A 22,080-nucleotide genomic window follows, 5' to 3' on the forward strand; every position below is an offset into this window, starting at 1 on the left:
TTCACCGTAGATAGCAATATTAGGCTTTTTAGGAGGTCTGGGTTAGGGAGAAAATAATTATATAATAGATTTAAGGACATATTACTCTTAAAGAGGCAACTCTATTTTAATAGGAGGTCTATATAATAAGAGATGCCCTTACTTTAGCATATACCTATAACTGTTTTAATAAAAATAAAGCGTCTTCCTAAAATATTACTTTAGCTAATACCTTCTATAGAAATAGAGCGCCTCCCTAAAATATCACTTTAGCTAGCGCTATACGCGCTATTTAAGGTTTAATTAGGGGAAGAGGTTTATTATTTATATAATCCTAATAATAAATTAAATATTTAAATTAAATATTTAATTGCTTACGCTATAGTAAAAATATTTAAAAGGCTAGGTACTAAATTCTAATAATATAAAGGCTCCCTATCCTTATATATAATTTATTAGGTATTATATATAATATAACCTAAATTCCCTAAATTATTCTAATAATCTCTTTAAAGGCAAAGCGCTAAATACAGGTACTATAAAAGGAGGGAGAATTATACAGTTGGTTAAGTTCCGGCTTAGGCTTTAACTATAATAGTAAGGTCGTTAATAGGGATCCTTATACAGTGTATAAAAAATCTTACTTAGAGGGGTAGGAGAGTTATAGTTACCTATGTTGTTATAGTTAGGTAATGCCTAATTACTAATAGGGAGTAACGCTTTACTATAGTGGTTTATAAACTCTATCCTATTATAGTAAATAGATAAAAACTGTTCTAATTAATTAATACTTCTAATAGGGGATAAGTAAATAGGCTCGCTCTTAACCCTAATATTTAGATTATAGTAGACCTTGCTTAGAAATAGAAGACATTTTAGGGAGCTTTAGCTAGATAGGGGAGTTTTATCCCCCTATAAGCGTACTTTAGCGGCACTTTAATAATAGCAGAGAAATTTATTAATTAGGTTGCTTTCCCTTTACTACTCTATATAAGCGTATAGAGACAGTAAATAAGAATAGTGCTTATAATCTCTTCTATAAAGGGAGGCTAAGAAGTTAAGTTCTTATTAGATTAAAATATAAAGATTTCCTAGTTCCTCTCTATAAAGATAGTAACTCTTATTCTAGGCACTAGTTAAGTAAAGATAGAAGCTTTTTTAAAAATACCTTCTCGTTGGGTTATAAATATTCGGTCACTAGCTTCTAAAGGTCCATATAAAGACGCGTAGGGTCGTTTTCTTAGGCGAGGCATAGCATTAATACCCTTTTAATGAAATTTAAAGGTAGACGTACGTAATAGTCTCTAAATAAAGTAAGACTAATAAAATAACGGTTTATAGTAATTAAAAGTGTTCCTAGTAATATTTATATTTAATTCTACTAAAGATAATATAAATAGTATAGCATGCATATTATATATAAGTTGTGCGCCTTAGGGCATATTTAATAACTTTTTTAGCTAGGTTGACTCTACCTAGGCGCAATCTTTAGGATATAAGCGCCTCTTTTAGACGTTAAGGCAGGGGTGCTTTCCACCTAGTAAAATGGGTTTGTTTAGTAAGAAAGAAGCATTACTAGATAGTTGGCGTCAAATTAGATCCTAAGATAGTAAAAATAGGTTAAAAATATTATAAAGGGCAGGATCGATCGACCTAGTCGTATTAGTGTTCCACTAGTACCCCCCTTAAAACGGTAGGTACTAGCGGAATTCGCCTAAGTAGACTGCCTAGGTGGCTTAAAATTGCTAATAAAACTCGCCGCTATAAGCGTAATTGTGGTTAGCGTAAACGCCTCTACCTAGCTAGATAAAACCTCCTTTTTAACTGCTAAGGCGACTAATCTACTTAAATCCACCTATAGTGTTAAACGGACAATATCCACCAGGCGGATATCGATATTAATAGCCTATTCGCGACTAGTAGACCTAGGTAGACTCAGATAGCTTTTTTAAAGCGCCTACTTAGTGGAGCCTACCTAGCTAAGTAATAGTTCTTAAATATGCCCTTAGCTAAAAAATAAGTAGGGTAAAGTAAGTTACTAGTTCTATATCTAGTAAGCGGCTAGTTTACTAATTAGAGTTTAACTATTTTATAGCGTATTAATTAGACCCTAAAATAGCTTCTTACTTAGATTTTGGTTTCTAATTATAGCTTCCTTAATTTTCTTTTAATACCCGCTCTTACGTTAGAGCGCCGAAATAATATCTTATTATAGAATTTATTAAAATTTATTATTTTTCTAGTAAACTTATTTCTTTTAATAAAGAACTAAGCATGTCTTTATAATGCTTAACTATCCTATAAAATTCTTAGGGAAAGAAAATAAATATAACTACTGTTTACGTCGTTTTATACGGCGCAGTTATTACCATCTTCTCTATTTAGAGAATTTCCAAACTTATTAGCTCTTAGGCTTGTAAAAAACTTCTATTAAATATCCAGAAATAGACTCTATATACTTTAATTGTTCCTAGGCAAAAAAGCATATTAAACGTTAGTCTTTTAGCTGCATTTTGCATCTTTCTTTACGCAGTTATAAATGTTGTTGGCTTTATTTTAGGCTTGTTTACAAGCATCTAATTTACGCAGCGTTTGGGATATCTATTCGCTATTAATATAGTTCTGCTATTCCTTAGGGGCAGAACTAATTTAATTAGTAATAAAGTCCTACGCCTACCGATATATAATTATAGCTTAATTCACCGCTAGATTGGTTGGGTATATATCCTAAAAGGAGTGCTTTATATACTTCTAATTATATCTTTAAAGCATTCGCGTATAGTAAATATTAAAATTATAGTTTGTTTAAAACTCCCTTATTCCTACTAAGCTTAATTATAAATAGCTTATTATATTTATTTCCGCTATTAGCCTTCTCTCTTTTTTTATTATTTGTCGTTACGCTTATAAAATTTTCCTCTATACTTACCTTCTTCTCGCATTAGCTTTAATGGGAATATTATAGTTATATATTAGACTAAAGCGGAGCTATCCTATAGCTTGTCTCTTAGTCGCATTATTACTTTAGGTTCTTTAGAAAGTACTTTAGGCTAGATTTATATTATATCGAAATCTAGGATTAGGTTTTTAAGCATTTATAGTTACTATCCCTAAGGAGGCAAGGATTTAGAAAACGCCGTTTAACTTAGAATTATAGTAAAACGCCCCTAGAAAATACTGCTAGGGCAATTTGTCTATATTACTATTCCGTACAGTTTCGGCCTTATTTAAGCACATCCTTATATAATAGTATAGGTCTTGGAAAATGAGACTAGTATTAATAAAACTATAGTACTCCTTGTTTAAACCAAGTAAGGGTTTAGTAGCAGACTAAAGTTATATAGTAAAGCAACTCTAGTTATATTAGATGGACCATATAGAGGTGCTTAGTACTACTACCTAAGCCAATATAATAAGGTGCTGTTTATAGCAAATAGTATTGGAATTATAAGCTATTTATTATTAATTTGATATCTCCTAATGGTATATAATAATTGGACTGCCCGTATATAAAGGCTATTATTAGTATAGTTCTTAGAAACAAAAGGTAAGAATTCGTAGTATACTAAAAAAAATAAGGGTATTACTAACTATAAAGACCAATATAAATGGGTAAAAGAGTTTATTCTAGCTCTATATAATATAAACCACCGCTAGATTTTTACTATTTTTATTTTTTTCCTATATAAAGTTACTAAGTCTATAGAAGAACTAAGTAAAGGGGATAAGATTCTTAGAAAGAGGCTTTATAAGCTTTTATATCCACTAAATATAGCATAGATTATTGACTAAAAATGGTCTGCCGAGGCAGGAAATATAATAATATTAGGTAAGTTTCCTTCAAAAGGTAATAATACTTTTTAATTCAACGGCTGATAGTTTATAGGACGCCTAAGTTTAAGACCTATATAAGAAAAGCCCTTCGCTTAAATACACATAACATTACGCTCCTTAATATAAACTTTTAGCCTAATAAAACACCGGCGAGTTAGGTTTTAATAATTAGGTACACCTCTTAGATAATAAGCCATTTTTATTACAAAATTATTCTTATAAACTACGATAAGCTTAGGTGAATTCTAACTAAATTATACAACGATGGAGCTGTGGGTAGTTATCCTACGTTAAGCTAAGGTTTAGAACTGGAATTGCTAGGGGCGGCTTATATAAGCTTTAGATTTACGCAATTGCTAAGATTTATAATTAATTAATATTTAGTAGGTATAGGGTATAGCTATTATAAAAGCCCTTAATTGGCCTTTAATAGCAGATTATTTATAAGCCTTATATAACCTTTAGCTAGTTATTTAGTTTTCTTAAGGTCCAACTAAAATATATATAAGCGATTTCTTAGCGATACTAAGTCCTAGCACCTATATATGCAAGCCCTATCTTTAGCTAATATCTTCTATAGCGGTCCTTGGAAATAGATTTTAGATTTTAAAATATATTAGATTTTTAGGGTCTTTTAGGGTACGCTCTTTTCTTTATCTTATAATATAAGAGGTTATATACTAATCTTAGAATTTTACTTTATCTTAAGAAATAATAGCTTAATGCCTAAAATGGACTCTTCTAGTACTAATTTAAGCACTCTAGTAGGTCTAAATTCTTCTTTTACTAATGGTTTTACTAATAAGGAAAAGAGTATAAGCTATTACTCTCTCTGCTAAAAGTCTAACAGCTATACCAATTAGGGGTTTCTTAAGGAATTCTTTCTTCGCGAGCAGAACTCTATACTTTAAATTTAAAAACTTAAAACCGAACTAGATAAAGCAAGAGTAATAATTAGTGTACTTTAAGATTAATATTTAGAGGTAGAAGCCGCACTGCTTAAGTGCCGTAAAGAGCTTGAAAATGCAAGATAGATAAAGTTTAAGAAGTTAAAGCAGTTTAAAAATTAGCTTAGGTAAGTAAAGGAGCGGATCTTTAACAACGAGGCTAAGCTTAAACTTTACCTTTAAGATCTTAAATAGGAGAACCACTATAAATAGAAAAGAATTAATAAATTAGAGTGCGCTTTTAGCCTTTAAAATTTATAATAGTATGAAGATAAAGGTAATAGAATGGGAGAAATATCTTTAGTCGTAAAAGTAGAATTAGGTAGTATAATAAGCTATTTAGTTTTGGCTAAGCTAATAGATTTTAAGATCTTATATCTAAATTTATGCTTTATAAATTTCCCAGTTAACATTTTGTGTTAAATATTCCTATTTTATTATTATAGCTAGGAATATAGTTTAAATCTACTACTAATACCGCATTATAGATGCTTCTCCTATATATCTATACGGTGAGGATAGCTGTAACTTTACTTTTAGGCGGATTATAGAAGTTTTAAGTTTCTCTTTTAAAAACTATTTATAAAATAATATAGCGGTTATAAAGCGCGCGTAATCTTTTCTGCGGAGTGACTATTAGTAGCATTTTCTAAGAAACCTATACTATTCTTAATCTAGCTATATAAATAAAGCTTCATAAATAAAATATTTTGCCTACATAAACTTTAATTTTGTTACTTATTTAGATTAAAATCCTTTATCAGCAATATTATAATACAATCTTTTCCGCTAGTCTATATATAGGGAAAGTCTATTATCCTTTACTTTTACTTAGATCACCCTATTCTAAATTGCCTAGTATATATTAAATAAGCTAGATACTTAAAAGGGGAGCTGCTTATAAAGGATGCCCTTAACACTTTAGCGGAACGTGCTGGGAATTCCTAGGAATTTAACCTAATCTTTAAGAACTTAAGCTTAGGGGCGGAAGGGTTTAATCTAGTTTATAATAATAACGGCACTAGAATAAAACTTTAAGCTATTTTAGATTTTAGTACGGAATTATTAAAGAGGACAAATGCTTAGATCTCGGATTTTATAGGCTAGATTTATCCTTATATACCTTAAATTAACAATTGCTTATTTTATACTATAAAACTTATAAGTATTAAACTTCCTATTTATAAGAGTATTAATATAAAGATAGTTTAGAAACCAGTTATTTTTCCTACTATTATGCTAACTAAGCCTTTAGAATTACTGCTTAGCTAATTAGAGGCTCTTAGGCATTAGAATAATTATATATTAGAAGTTAGTAATCTTAATAAAACTTACTAGAAAGATAGGGAGAAGAGCCTAGTATTATTTTAGATTATTAAGCTACTTAACTTAATTATATAGCTTCCCCGTCTTAACAATTTGTACAATATTCCGTAATAGTTTAATTAGATTAGATTTAGCTTCGTCTTCTATTACGTCACTATTAAGCCTCTATCTCCTTACCTCTATTATAGGTATTAGTATCTACCTTCTGCTTATATACGGCTTTCTCTAATAGCTTATCTACCTTCCGTTTATATCCCCTTTCCTTTAGCAACTCTTTAGACTGCTCTTTTAACTAGTATCCTTACTTTACTCTACCTCTTATTATCTATTTAAGCTCTTTATATATTTTAGCATGTTAATTAAGTTAAGTCGGTTCCCAAGTATAGTATAATCGAATCTTATTATATAGCAGATTTGTAGGTAGCTCCTAAGTAGGATCCCAATATACTAACGCCGTGCCATTATTATTATTAATAGCGATGTATACTGGGTACTCTAGGCCTTTATAATACTCTACTACGGATACCTACCTAGGCTCCTATAACATAAGAAACTCTAAGCTTTTGTTTATAACCTTAGTATAGGCGATTCCTCTAACATTCCTAAAACGAGATTTATTCTTCAAGTTCACCCCTATAATTATATTAATAATATTATAAACTAATTACTAGAACTTAGGCATTGTTCTTACTATAGTATACCTTGGCGGTATATATGGTCTTATTCGCGATAGTATTACCGCCACCGCTGTATAAAGAAACTATATTAAATAGTTAATTGGGTATAGAGAATATTTGCTTCTATTTAGGATTGGAAGTCTATAGCTATTATTTAACTATAAAAGACATTGTTGGTAAGGTTGTAAAATTGATATATATTAAAGCTAAAAGAGTTTAGAGAATAGAAAAGGGATAAAGGATATAAAGGAGGAACAAACAGTAAGGTAATGCCTCTTTTATATAGTATAGAGCTCTAGCTATACCTTTAAGCATATTCCTCCGAAAGTTGCGTTACATAAACTACTAAGGTATAATTTTTTACCGCTAGAGGTGTCCTTCTTTAAGCATAAGGCTCATCTTAACAGGTTTCTTATTCGCTTAGGTCTTAGTAGCTTATCTAAAAATCTCCTAGTCTTTATCTTCTAATTTATAGGAAACTATGCTATTATTAAGGACGCGGGATATCTATTGATCTATAATTATACTGCTAACCCTAAGGCGTTTATACGTCTAGGTTCTAGAGCCTATTTAAAGGCAATATTTAACCTATAAAGGGTACCATCTAATTACTTAGGCTCTATTTATGGAGTTTATGGCACTCTATATAGATATAACACATTTTAATAAGACACTTGAGTTTTGCAGCTTCTTAGCGAATGCTTTAACCTCGGCAGATTAACTATATGGCCCTTAGGGGCTCTCTAAGCTTATAGAGTTATTAAAACTATTAATTTATACTAAACGCTAGATTATAGTAGCTGATGCGTAGATAGGCTTATTTGGTCTTAATCTAAGCCTAGCGCTTAGTACATAACGCCTTAGTGTAGGCAGCTATGCTTTCTATTATAAGTACTACGTATTACGTACCTCTAAAATACTTAGTGGAAATAGCTATAAAGCTTTATACCCATAGGTTATATAGAAGTATGGTCTTCTAATAATATCGAATTATATATGTCACCTTTATTAACCTTAGAAAACTTACTAATAATCCTTATAGGTCCTTAAGCAGTATTCTAGGATGGATTATTATTAAATATAGTATCGCTTTATAAGCTTATATCTATAAGTATAAAAAGTAAGTTTTAAAGGGGGTGTTTAATAAGAGTTATTAAATATAGGGCTTTTATTATCTAAGAGTTAATTCTGCTCACTATTACTTTCTAATTACTATCTTATTGATTTAGATCTAGCCACCTTTATATAACTATCCTCTATAGCTTTAAGCCGTACCCTATTAGAATAAATGCCGAAGCTAAAGCCCTATTATACTATAAAGAAACTATATAAGTCCTTAATTTTATTTTTTTCTAAGAAACAAACTTCGCTATTTATGGCCTAATTTAGTTATATCTTGTTATATTCTAAGCTAGACGCTTAAAGTTAATACCTTTAAGTACACTCCTCTAACTAAGATAAACTGCATTTATTAATAACGCGCTATTAACTTATTATTAAAAAACGGCTTATAATTCTTCTTTATATAAGCTTCTTTAATAAGAGAGTAAAAAACTTATAACGCTATTATACGTATAACGGATTTAAGAGGAGTTCTTAGATCTTTCCCCGCTAAAAGCTATAAGTTTTATACTTAGAAAATAAGTCATCTTACGTACGGTATCGATTATTGTCTTTAATTTTTATCCTTTTAGTATGGATTTGGGAACGTCTTATAAAGGCTCGCAATTCCTTTAGTTACTCTAGGTAGTCTAAGTGCCGTTATATCTCTAACTCTACTAGAGCGTTTATATATTGTTCTAACACTAGTACTGTATTCTTTAGCTATAAGTAGTATAATAGAGGTAATACTAACTATATATATTTCTAGTCTCCCCTAAATTTAATAATCTTGCTTATTTTCTTACTATTATATATAGAGTATGGAATATTACTAGCTTAACTGCCCATATAGGATATATATTTATAACCCTTTTAACTAATAGATTATTTATCCTATAGGGAACTTTTATATATAATTCCTTTAACTACTAGATCTTTAGTACTATTTTTAATTTTATCCTATACAGGATAAACAGCTAATAAATATAATAATCTACTAAATTTTAATCCTATATTAAAACTTAATTACCTAGATTTTATATCCTATTTTCTATAATATCCTATACAGAATAATTTAATAAAAAATCTTATAAAAACTGGAATTTGTGTTCTATTTTAAAAATATATTTATAAAAGATAATATTTTATACGGGATTTCTACTTAAATTCTCTTTTTATATCTAGCTTTTAAATACCTCTTTTAACATTCTCCCATACGGAATAATTTAATAAAAAATCTTATAGAAACTGGAATTTGTGTTCCATTTTAAAAATATATTTATAAAAAATAATATTTTATACGGGATTTCTACTAAAATTCTCTTCTTATATTTAGCTTTTAAATACCTCTTTTAACATCCTCCTATACGGGAAAAGTGGCTATAAAAATAATACTTTTATTATTTTCCATCCTATACGGAACGTTATTTAAAACCATTTAAATTTACTAGCTTTTCTTTTCTTATTTTCTACGCCATCCCGTATAAATAGTATTTCTAGAAAAATAATAAAGTTCCAGTTTCTCTATCTTATTTTTAGTGTATAAGCGTGAAAGAAAATATTCTATATAAGATTTTTAGTAGAAATCCTTTTTATTCGTGATTTCCGTATGCCGTTTTATTATAATTCCTATGCGGATAAAAATACTAAATAATTTATTTTAAGCAAGCCGACTAATCCCATACGGACTTACTACCCTTAGACTTTTAAATTTAGATTTTTTTGTACCCGTACGGACGAAAATACTAAGTAATTCTATTTAAGTAAGTCTGCTAATCCTATACAGATTAAGTACCCTTAAACTTTTAATTTTAGTTTTTTTTAGTTCTTATACGGAACGGAGTCCTATATAACTTCTATTTACTAAAAAATGCCTTTCCGTATAAATAAAATAGCCTTACCGCATTAAAAACTATAGAAATTTCTTCCGCGTAGGCTAAAACTATATAGCTACTAATTAAAACTTAGAAGTAATTTTAATTATTATATTATACGCGAGCAGATATAGGACATATAATTAAATAACTAGAAAGCTTCCTCTAATAGCTTTATACTATTGACTTGCCCTATAAGTAGATTAGTCTTTATTAGTATACTCGTCACTAAAAGCTCTTATAATTTTAGCTATTATCTTTTCTACCTCTCCTATGTAGTTAAGACTTTCATTTATAGTCTTTTTAAACTCCGCAATTTGGCAAAAACTTTTAGCCATTATCTTTTTAAACTCTGCCATCTGGCGAATCCAATTCTTTAAGGTATTAAGGTCGCGTTTTAAACACTTGGTTATGGCCTATATCTTACTTACTTATTTACTTTTACGTTAGGGTTCTAGGATTAGTAGATATAGATTTTAATATTATACCTAGTAAGGTCTTCCACTTACTTATAAAGGTTATTAGATTTAGCTAAGTCGCCTTAGAACAGGTTTAATTCTATAGTATTTTATTAAAGCCAGTTAATTAGAGGTATATTAGAACAAAATCTTTTAATTTCGCTTATAGATAGGGAGTAAGGAGTAAAGTCTTCGGCTTCTAGATTAAGTTTCATTGGCGTTATAGTGACGGTTATATTATTAAAATTCTAAGATTCCATTCCTAAAAGAAAGCTATTAGAATAATCTATTATAAAGAAAGAGTATTTATAGTAAATAAAGGATTAAAGACGTTAAAAGATTTAAAGACTAAAAGTAATCTAAGACTAATTATTGGGTAGTACTCTATAGACTCCTTTAAGATATTATATAACTCTTTACTATAAAATTAATTAAATTACTTACCCCTTACCTAGGCTAAATTATTATTTATATTTATAAACGCGCGCGGTTATAGGCGTAAAATATAAATTTATACTATAGCCTCCTGGCGTGTCCGGTGGTTAGCGTATTTTATTAACTTTCCCTTAAACTATAAAAATACCAAAACTTCCCCTACAAAAAGGCTGTATAAACGTGGCTATACTAACTACTAGAGGTAATAGGATGCTATAGAGCTGTTTTCTGTTTTCTTTTTTCTCTAGCGTTTACTAAAATAATTTTAATAGATTTTAGTATCTAAAGCTAAGTAAAAATAACGTAGGTAACGGGTTTTAACTAATACCCTAGATTTGACTAAAAGGAACATTAAAGCTTTACCTAAGTTATATCTATTATGCCTAGGTAAGCCTTAGTATAACACTGCCTTTTAAATATACGTTACTTTAATTTTAGCTAAACAATAAAAATAGAGGCGGTACGCTAGCTTAGTTAAAACTAGGGTATTAGTAAAAACCCCATTAGATATAAGTAATCTTAAATATTATTAAGTTTAAATATTACAAAATATAATGTTTTATATTTTATAAACTAAGTATATCTAAATTATCCCTTTTACTTAGCTAAGCTATCTTCTAATGCGCGCTAAAGCTTAAAACACTCTAGTGAAATAAGCTTAATAAATAGCAGTAGGTAAAAGTAGTTAAGGTTATACTATAATATATATAGGTGCTTTTATAGTAAGCAGTCTGTAAATATTAAGACTAGTACAATATACTGGTTTGTCTAACTTTATAATTACTAGCTTCTCAGTATTAAAAAGCTCCTCTAAAAAGTTATTTAAAACTTTATATCCGCTCCACCTATCCGGCTATTTAAGACCAAAAACCCTATTCTTTGCCCTTTGTTGTCTAATAAAGTTAACTTCGCGAAGGTCTTTCCACGGCCGCCCGTTTATATATCTAAGTTATTCTAGGTCTAAGTTTAACGTTAAGGACGCTAATTACTAGGTATATTTTTTAAAATTAGCTATAAAACGTTAAATTTTAATATAAAGGTAGAATTAATTAGGGTGGCTATATAAAAGGATATACCTATTACGGCCGCAAATTCTAACTGCGTTTAGAGTAACGGATCTATAAAGTAACCCTACCGTACTAATATACTTAATTACATTAAAGATCTATACTAATTTAGTGCTTTAATAAGCTCTAGTAATGTTATTTAACTTACAAATATTGCAATAACTTATATCTGCTGTTCCTAGAGACGTAAGTAAATATAAAAAATCTCCTCTAGAGTAAAATGAGAATATTTATAGCTAAGGTATATCTAATCGTTATCCAAAAATACTTAATTAATTTAAGAAATGTTTCTGTAACGAAGCAGTTAAAATTTTACAAGTTTTACCTTGCCTTTCTCCACTTCTAGCCTCTTTGCTATTATTATTCCGTTTATACCCTTATTAACACAAATTATTTATAGCTAATTTCCTTATATAAGATCTCTAAGACGCATTAGAGCTCTCTAAGGATTGTAAGGCTATATATTTAAGTCTGGATTTATACTAGAAGGTATAAGTAGGGAGCTAAAGGCACTATAATTGGGATTTTAGCTAGTTAGTGGAAGCTTGACACACTTTAAAGAATTTTGTAGAAGTATTACCTTAGTAGGGACTTTATAACCTTACGGCCGAGGGTAACGCTAGAAAGCTTCTTTAAAAACCTTTATATACTTTAGGCTTTCTTTTTTAGGCACTTCGGCTACTTTTAAGCGCTTTAAAATTAAGCTGCTCTTTATATTATTAGGGGCTAAAAGTTTATAGGAAGAGTTTTAGTGCTAGCGGCAAGACTTATAATCTATAGCCACTAGTAGTTAGAAATAGTTTCTTTATTTATATTAATAAAATTTATACTAAGCGTAGGAGTCTAAAATTATTTATATAGCTTTAGCGCTTTTAATAACAAATATAAAAAATATATTTATAAATAAAAATTCGCTTTTACTAATTTCAAAATTACGGGAATTATATAGAATATTTAACCGCTATACATTTATATTGTAAAGTAATTTTTATCTACTATCCTTAACAAACTATAGAATATAACTATATACCTAGACACCTATTTCTTTAAAGTATACTTTCTAGCCGTTAATAGAAAACATATAATAATAGCTTAACTATCCTAATACCTTCTAAGTATACCATAAATACTTTTACCCCTTATTTACAGCCTTACCTATAGCCCTTACCCGGCAATATTACCTTATAAGATGTAGTAAACCCCAATAGAGCAAGCAGCACAACTATTTAGATAATCCCTACTATAAATTAATACTTCTAGTTATCGCAGCTCTTACAAGGCGAAATTTAGGCTTATAATTAAATATAAACTAAACTTCAGACCGAAATCGAGCGCTATATTAAGGCTGATAACGGTATATAAAAACAAACTAAATAAGCTTTAAAATGGTCTATATTATATTAAGAGGCTTACGCTACTCTAAATTAGTATAGAATAGAAGAGGTACTGTTATATAAAGAGATTCGAAGCTTAAAATTAGAGATAAAGGCACTTAATATATAGGTATAATATAATAAACTATATAGGAATTACTAGTTAATATATTTAGTAGGTAATCTCTACTAGAGATTCTAGATTAGATACGACAGGATTAAAAGAGTAAAGGTTACGCACTATACGTTGTATAAAACCTCGTTTAAGTAATAAAGGAGGGGGGGTAACTGCGGGATTATACTCTAATTTAAGATATTAAACACTACCTAAGGGAATAACTAGGTTTTGAGAGCTATAAGTTTATTTCAGTTTAAGAAATAAAAGATTAAAGCATTACGTACAGGAAAATTAAAGAAAAAAAAAAGGTTGGAATAGTTTTACGAATATTAAATGTTATATAATTAGCTATATAAACCATTTAACGGTAAAGAAAACTGTAACTATAAGCAAAGCACTTATATACGTTAGGAACGCCAAATAAAATCTATACTAAAGCTCCCTAATATAAAGCTATTCGTGGTTCCATTCTACTATTATTTATTAGGGCTAGTTATAGTAAGCCATATATAAGCCGCTCTCTACAGCGTTCCCGTAAAAGCTGCTATTAGGTATATATAATAAGGATATAAGATTTTTAGTATTACTACTGCTTAGAAAGACAATGTAAAGGATTTCTTACGTTATAAGATTCTGTTGAACGGACGATCAGGAATAAGAACTCTGTTTTATTAAAGAGGGCTCTAGAAGCTCTCTTATATACATTAGGTAGGTCCCAAATACAATGACGACGACGTCGTCATGTAGTAGGTTATAGTTAAGAGAAATAGGTAATGAGACGTTTGATAAGACATATAAGCTCAAGATACGAGACAACTAAGACATAGTTCGTATAGACGATCTAGGTCGTCAGACAGTATTACGATGGTAGTAAGGAACTTCAATTCAGGTTAATATACCCCCCTAGCTACACAGAGCCTTCTAGGCTGCTGTAGAAATACTAAAAAGTTATAATAGTAATTTAGTGTTAAGTTAAAGGAAATCCTCTATATATTTACCTTATCTAAATATTATTTAAATCAAATTAAATTAGATCCTTAATATTAATAAGGTTTAATTACTAAACAAATATCTCGTGCTTTTAACAAGGCAGAGCCTTTATCAGGCCGTCTACTGTTATATCCACAGTAGGCACCTATTTAATATTAATACTTCCTTTATAAACTTCCTGGCGGAGCTAGTGGTAATAAATATCAACGTGTTAAAGCTTAGTATTAAGCTCCGCGTCGCTTTTAGTAAGTAGTTAAATCGTCTGTAGGTTATCGCAATATATTATTTACTTCTTATTAGGGTTAAATCCAATTTCTTTAAAGAATCACTGCCACCAAATTGACTTGGTAGCTGCATGCGACAGGGCTAGGAGCTCTACTTCTGTACTTAATTTTATTACTAACTTCTGCTTCATAGATCGCCAGTTAATTAGCCCTCTAAATAAGGTAAATAGATAACCTTCTATGCTCTTTCTGCTCACTAGGTTGTCGCTGAATAATATATTACTAGCCCTTACAAAGATCTAGTTCATCACATTCTCCTTTAAGTACTTAATCGCAAGAGTCTTGGTTTAATTAAGGTAGGCAATTACCCTCGTAGCAGCTGCGTTGTAAATTAGTAACGGATTTTATAAGAATTCTAACAGCTTACTTGCTGTTCTCGCTATATCTAGATAAGTAATATTGGCTATATAGAGCATAGATCTAACTTTCCTCTAATAGGCGTAGGTATCCTACTTAGAGGCTTACTCCGGATTAGGCTTAAGTTCCTTAATACCCATTAGTATATATATCTTACGATAATCTTTAACTTTAAAGCTTATCGCAATTTTATTAATATAGGAATCCTAGCTAAGCCAGAGCTTCCTATTCTTTCTATCGCGGATAATTTAAATTCCTAAGAACTAGGTAAGGTTACCTAGGTCCTTTATCTCGTACTTTCTTATAAGGTACTCCTTAAAGGTTTAGAGCTTAAGTAGGTCTTTCTTCCTAAATATAGCTGTAATATCGTTAACGTAGAAGAAGACTATTAGCCAATCGTTATAATATAGGCAAGGCTCCTCTACTACTAGCTTTAAGCCTTCCTTTTTTAGCGTTATTATTAAGTCACCGTGCCATAGCAAAGGTAATCGCCTTAATCCGTAGAGGGCTCTTTGGAGAAGTAGGCACTTGCCCTTAATTAGAAATCTATCTAAACACTTAATATACACAACCTCGTTAATCACGCTATTTGCGAATACATTAATAGCGTCGCCTTATCAGCAGTCTAGGTTAAATATTGTAACAATAGCCATCAAGGCTCTAAACAATCTTGCTGCTAAAGTTACGGCATAGGTGTCCTTATAAACTAACTCTTATAGATCACCTCGTGCGCAAAGACAAGCTTTAAATCTTGTTAGATATCTATTAATATTAGTCTTATATATAAATACTTAGATAACAGGTACGGTTTTAATATAGATTATCTCGTTAACAACTTAAAACGTTCCTTAATTTTAAAGGTCCGTATATTCCTTTCGGGCAGTAGCCGCGAACTCTTCCTTATATTAATGTCTTTAAAGCTCCTTCTAATTCCTAGGCGGCGGTGGGAGCTAATTACGGTGCAGCTTTTTATAAAATATAAGCCCTACATTAAAGGCTAATCTTTAAGCTAGAAGGCTCTAGTCGGTAATATTAGCAAGAAAGCCTACGTAGATCTTTAATCGTCCTTTAAGTCTCTTTCCTTTAACTACATTTTGCTCTCCTATATCGCTATTAATCTTCTTCTTTAGCTTAGCTTTATTAGTCGGAACTATAATATAGTACAGCTTCTTTGCTAAGGTGTTTAAGGACGGTAGTAGAGGCTCTAGTGAGTTAGGTTTTAGTATCTCATCTAGGGTAGGAAGCCCTAGAGCTAAGTCGTCTTTAGAGCTTAAATCTTATTGCTTACTACTCTTAATATTAGGCTCTTCCTCATTTCCACCAGATTCCACCTATCGTCTCCCTTTAATATTAACTTGAATCTCATCTTAAGTCTTATCGCTTTCATTAGACAACGATTCCAATTCGTCTTAGAGATCCTATATTTAATGGACATTAATAATTTCCAACATTTGGTTAGTTCTAACTCGGAGTACATTCGCTAAATCTAGCTGTAAGTTATTATAAAGCAACCGCTTATTAAACTTCACGTCTCTGGTTCTTATAACCTTCTTTTAACTGGGAATGTAGATTTAGAATATATTTGTCAAATTATATCCTACTAGATATTTTATATAGGCCCTTAGCGCGAGCTTATTTAGGCGTAGAATATTATATTTAAGAGGGTAGGCCCTACAGCCGTAGGCTTATAGGTGGCCTATATTTAGTTTTAGTGGTAATATACCTATAGCTGACTAGATTCTTTTAAAAGGCGTCTACTACCTAAGTCTTCTACTAGGCGTTTAATTGAGTAGATAGGCAGCTACTTTATAAACTTTAGGATATAGCTCCTCTAGTAAATGGGCCTCAATTCTTATGCACCGAGCCTTCTATATAATCACCCCCCTAAATCGTTCCGCTGGACCGTTCTGTAATTAAGTATTGGGTGCTAATCTTTTAAAACTAATTCCTCGTTCAGCTGCCTATTGCTTAAATTCGCCTGCAAGAGACATCTCCCCATTTATGTGGATAATGGCTACCTTAAAGCCATATCGTCGTTCAATGATATTGCAATATTTAATAATAATTTGGGTAAGGGACGACTTCTTAGCCATTGTCTCTACCTTATTCATTCGCGTCACGTTGTTAAGGAAGTGTACCGCGTACTTATTACCATTAAATATAACTATTCCGGGTATTAAATTAAGGTAGATTCTATAGAAAGGAACCAGTAACCAAGTCGGAGGTCTTCTAGATACTACCTTATAAGCTTTACTTACTCCACACAATTTATATTCTACCGTTGTTAGGCCTTTTACAATCGCGCCTATCACTAACTAAGGTAGTTACTTAATCGCGTCTTTTCCTACATAGCCCATTCGCTAGTGCTATATATAGCCTTCTGCCTAATTTAGTAGAGGTTTTAATAAATGCTTTATTAGCTTTAATTAAGTCGCAAATAAAGCCTTAGGTAAGTCACTTTTTAGCTTATTATATTTGATAGTGTTTTAACTATAGTGGCGGCCATAGTAGGCGTACGTCTTGTCGTCGCCATAGAAGAGAGTATTCTCTTTATTGTTCTAGTAGACTCCCTTATTATTAAGCTTGTTAAGATATACTAAGTTAGTATAAAAGCCTAGTATAAAGGCTGCTCCTAAGAGCTGTATCTATCTCTTCCCTTTTGGGTTATTAATTGTGACTACAGCTGTACTATAGCCTACGATTTCTTCTATATGCGAGCCTGTGTAGACGCGTTCTAATATAGGCTTAATATCGCTAATAAACCTGGCTTTATTGTTAAAGACATATAGGCTAGTTCCTAAGTTAAGAATCACACTATCGCGAAGCTCGTAATTAGAAGTTATATTATTGGATCCTATATAATAAACTGCAAAGTTTCCGGTAGGCCCTTATGAGCTCTAATTGCTGCCTTCCTTTAGCTTTTTATTGGCTCGATTGTCCTTCTTATTAGCTTAATCGTCCTTTTTAATTTACTTAATATAAGCCTTAATTTCGGGCGTTGTATTAGCAATCTTCTCATCCACCTTCTTCTGAATTTCGTCACTTGGTTTGAACCACGATAGGCGAGGAATTGATTCTACGATATACCAGCATTTATTAAAGTAGTGACGCTTTCCGTATAGGCACTCTGGCGGCGGTCGCCTTTCCTTCTTCTACTTATCTGCTAATGATTAAGGCTTTAATTTAGGCTTTGAATTTAGTAACTCGTCTTTAAAGGTGACTTTAAAGGATCCTTGTGGGGTTTTGCCCTTCTAGGTAAGGTCTATATAACGGTGGTTTCGGTATATTTTAACCAGTTTAAAGAAAGTAGGAAGCGTCTTCTTCTCCCACTCACGCTTATTAAGCTCGTTCTTCCAATATTCTAACTAGCTTGGTGTAATTGATTTAATTATATATGCGAAGTCTTTTACCGAACGATTACTATCTACCTTAGGTAGAGCTTGCTCCTTGTACTTAGTATACACCTTCTCCCACTCTTATAACTAGACCTTAAAGTTCTGGTTCCGAGGTGCCTTCCTAAGCCTTGCATATTAAGTGGCTATTTAAAGCTTTCGGGCATAGTTAGTTGGAGTAATTCTCTTCTTAAGAGATACTAAGACGTTATAGGTGGTGGTGCATTTAAACGTGTAGATGAGGTAGGTACGTGAGATAGAGCTTAGGATGTGGCTATATAACGTATTAAGAGCTAATAGCTGTTTTCTGTATAGCTTTATATTGTCCCTATAGTTGGCTTTAAGCGTACGGAGCTCCTCCTTCTCCTCCTCATCTAGGTCCGCGAGCTTCGTCTTCCCCTAGCTATTGGTATCCTTGGGTAAGGCACAAATAAGTTCTTTAAGCTGTGGCAGATCGGTCTTAGGTGTTAATGGGTCGATATACTTCTAGAGACGATTGTTATTCGCTTTTAACTTAATGACCTTAATCTATTCGTCCCAATTGTTTGGGCTTATAAGGATAACGGATAATATAATAACGGGTAGGGTTTCTTGTTGAGAAGTTATTGTAGGTAGTTGTCTATAATTAAGATAATGATTAAAATTAATGGGAATAAAGGCTTTGGAATTAAAGATAATGCAGTAGACAGACCGGGCTTATAACTGTTAAACGGACGATCAGGAATAAGAACTCTGTTTTATTAAAGAGGGCTCTAAAAGCTCTCTTATATACATTAGGTAGGTCCTAAATACAATAACGACGACGTCGTTATGTAGTAGGTCATAGTTAAGAGAAACAGGTAATGAGACGTTCGATAAGATATACGAGCTTAAGATACGAGATAACTGAGACATAGTTCGTATAGACGATCTAGGTCGTCAGACAGTATTACGATGGTAAGGAGCTTCGATTCAGGTCGACAGATTCTGAGGTTTATATCCTACCTAGAATTATAATCCTAAGTTAAAGCTATATTATATGCCTATCTCTTTTTTAAAACTAACTTCTCTATTATAAGGCTTGGAAATATCCTTATAAAGCTATAATAAATATCTTAATTTCTCTTTATTAGCTTACCGCGAATAAAGGGTTTATAATATTTTGGCATACCTTAATTCTACGGCCTGTTATTATGCCGCAAAAAGACTAGTGATGGTATTAGCCTATAAACTTAAATGTTGTTTTAAATAAGAACTTACAGTCTAATAATTACTAAATATCCCTTATGCGGTATATCCCTTAAGTTAAAAGGGCACCCTAAACGTTCCCTAGGTGGCAAGCTATTACTATTACGCTATAAATTCTTTAAATCCTCCATTTTTTTAAAGATAGAAATGCCAATAGTATTAGGTAATAAAGAAGTTACTCTTAGGGTCCTAAGTATAGATAGCGCGAGCCTAATTTATATATAAAGGTATAAGGTAGTATAAGCCTCTAAGGCTTTACACGGACTTTATATTTCTCTTTATATCGCACTTTATACACTTATAGTGTCTTAAATCCCACATAAGTGCTAATAACGACAAGAGATTATAAGCGGATGGCTTCAGCCAGCAGAGAGCATAAAATTGCGCCTTATTATTACGGCGGCACTGTTTTAAAGCAGAGCGCATTACCTAAATTGTTTCTTCTTTAGGATATCTAGGCTAGTTTATTAGCATTTTTCGATCTTACCTAGTCGTCTTATATCTCTACGGCGGTAATAAATCTATTATATATTTAATTAAATAAGCTTTCTAATATAGCTACGGTTTAAACGGATTTTTATATATTTAATAGGCGTTCTACGGCAAACCCTATAGGGAGGTTGTACGAAGAAGCTACCTATAAGCGGCCTAGAGAAGATCCGGAGAGATATTTCTAGATAGTTGGCTTAAAAGCTCGCAAAGATAAACACAGCCAAGCTAATACCGTCCCCCCTATAGCACTGCTTTTATTATTCCGTATCTAGTATAGAGGCTAATATTATATAGTATAGTAAAGGTTATAACTAAAATAAAGAAACCCTACTTAAGCTATTAAGTTCGCCTTCTTCTATATTAACCGTATCCAATAACTATTAACCATAACTTCTAACCGTTAGGTTAAAAGAGTTCCACCTCTAATATAAATAATTTATTTAATATATTTACCCTTACGGACTATATCTTTCTAGAATAGATTTAGGATCCCTTAATAGTAAACCCTAAAGATCTTATTTTTACTAAACCCAACTTAATATCTGGATCTTAGGAAGCTAACATTCTCTCTCCTTATATAGATAACTTTTAATACAATTACGGCTTAGACGTAGCTATAGTCAAAACTATAAATATAGTCTCCGAAAATATAGACGCTTCTATTAATAATATAGACATAAATAACGTCCTGCTCCAGAATTTTCTATATAAGCCTACTTTTAGCGCAGACTACTTAAATCTAGAAGATTTTAAAGGTGACTAGACCGATCCTAATCTAGCCTTTACTTTATTTAATAAAATAATACAAAATTTAAACTAATATATTAGATTAAAGAAATCTATCTTAGATAACCTACCTAATGGTGTTAATATGTTAGATAAAACCTTAGTATTCTCTCCCTTGGGAGACTTTATATTAAATAAGTAACTAGCGGAATAGGCTAATAAGTAGATTAATAAGCTACTAAATAAGCAGCTAGGTTAGTATGGAAATAGGTAACTAAGGGAGTAGCTAGACAAGTGGTTAAATAAGTAGCTAGACTAATACCTAGATAGCTAATTAAATAAGCATCTAGATAAGCAACTAAGTAAGCGGTTAGATAAGTTCCTATATAAGCAGCTAGATAAGTCGCTAAAGGAGCAGCTAAACTAATACCTAGATAGCTAATTAAACAAGCAGCTAGATAAGCACCAGGATAAGTAATTAAGGAAAGAGCTAAATAGTTAGGCAAATAAGGAGGACGACTGGCACTTCTATATAGAAGATGTCGAGCCCTAGGAACAGCCCTAGAGCCCCTAAGAAGTATTAAATAATAAAAATCGGGGCCTAAGAAGATCCTTAGCTGGTATATAAAGTTAAAAACAGAGGAGATATAAAAGTAAACTAATAGATAGTAGATCTAATCATTATTGATAATGAGGTGGATTATCGTATATATAAAATATAGTCTACCTAATACCAAAGGTCTTCTTAAACTAGGAGGTAACTAACAACTTTAAACAACGATAAGATACTATAAGATAGTAATTAGTATAACTTGACAGCCCTAGCTAATAAGGTTGTATTAGAGTGAAAGCAGATATAGGCGGATTAGTTTAATATATTAGAGATTATCGGGAGATATTAGTACCTAGAAATTGAAGAGTTTGAAAAGAATATATAAAAAGAGGTTATAGATATACGCTTATTATAGAGATCTAGGGTTTCTTTTAGCGTAGGAAAGATACTTATAGACCTATAGAAGAGCTTTTATATCCGTTTTAAGGGAAATAATAAGATTTCCAAGACTGCGCGGAGTTATGTAGGCCTTTTAGATTAATTTGCTAAATATAAGTATATACTATATTTAAGAGAGTTATAAAGATAAGGTTATATAGAATATATAAGCTTCTTATAATATTAAATAAGTCCCCTATTTAATTCTAAGCGTAAAACTTAGCTTAGTTAGATTATTAGCTTTAAGCAATAATTAACTTATTAGGGCTACCCCTAAATACTAGTATATAGAGCCCCTTATCCGGTTCTAGATAGAGTAGGAATTATATTTCTAAACTTCTTTTTAGTTACGGTAGAGCCGGCCAAATACGCCGCGGCTTTATCTCCTAACTCTTACTTACACTACATGCCTTAGAAACTATAGCACAGCGC

Source organism: Cenococcum geophilum (assembly GCF_001692895.1).
Source record: "Cenococcum geophilum 1.58 unplaced genomic scaffold K441scaffold_28, whole genome shotgun sequence".
NCBI lineage: Eukaryota > Fungi > Ascomycota > Dothideomycetes > Gloniales > Gloniaceae > Cenococcum > Cenococcum geophilum.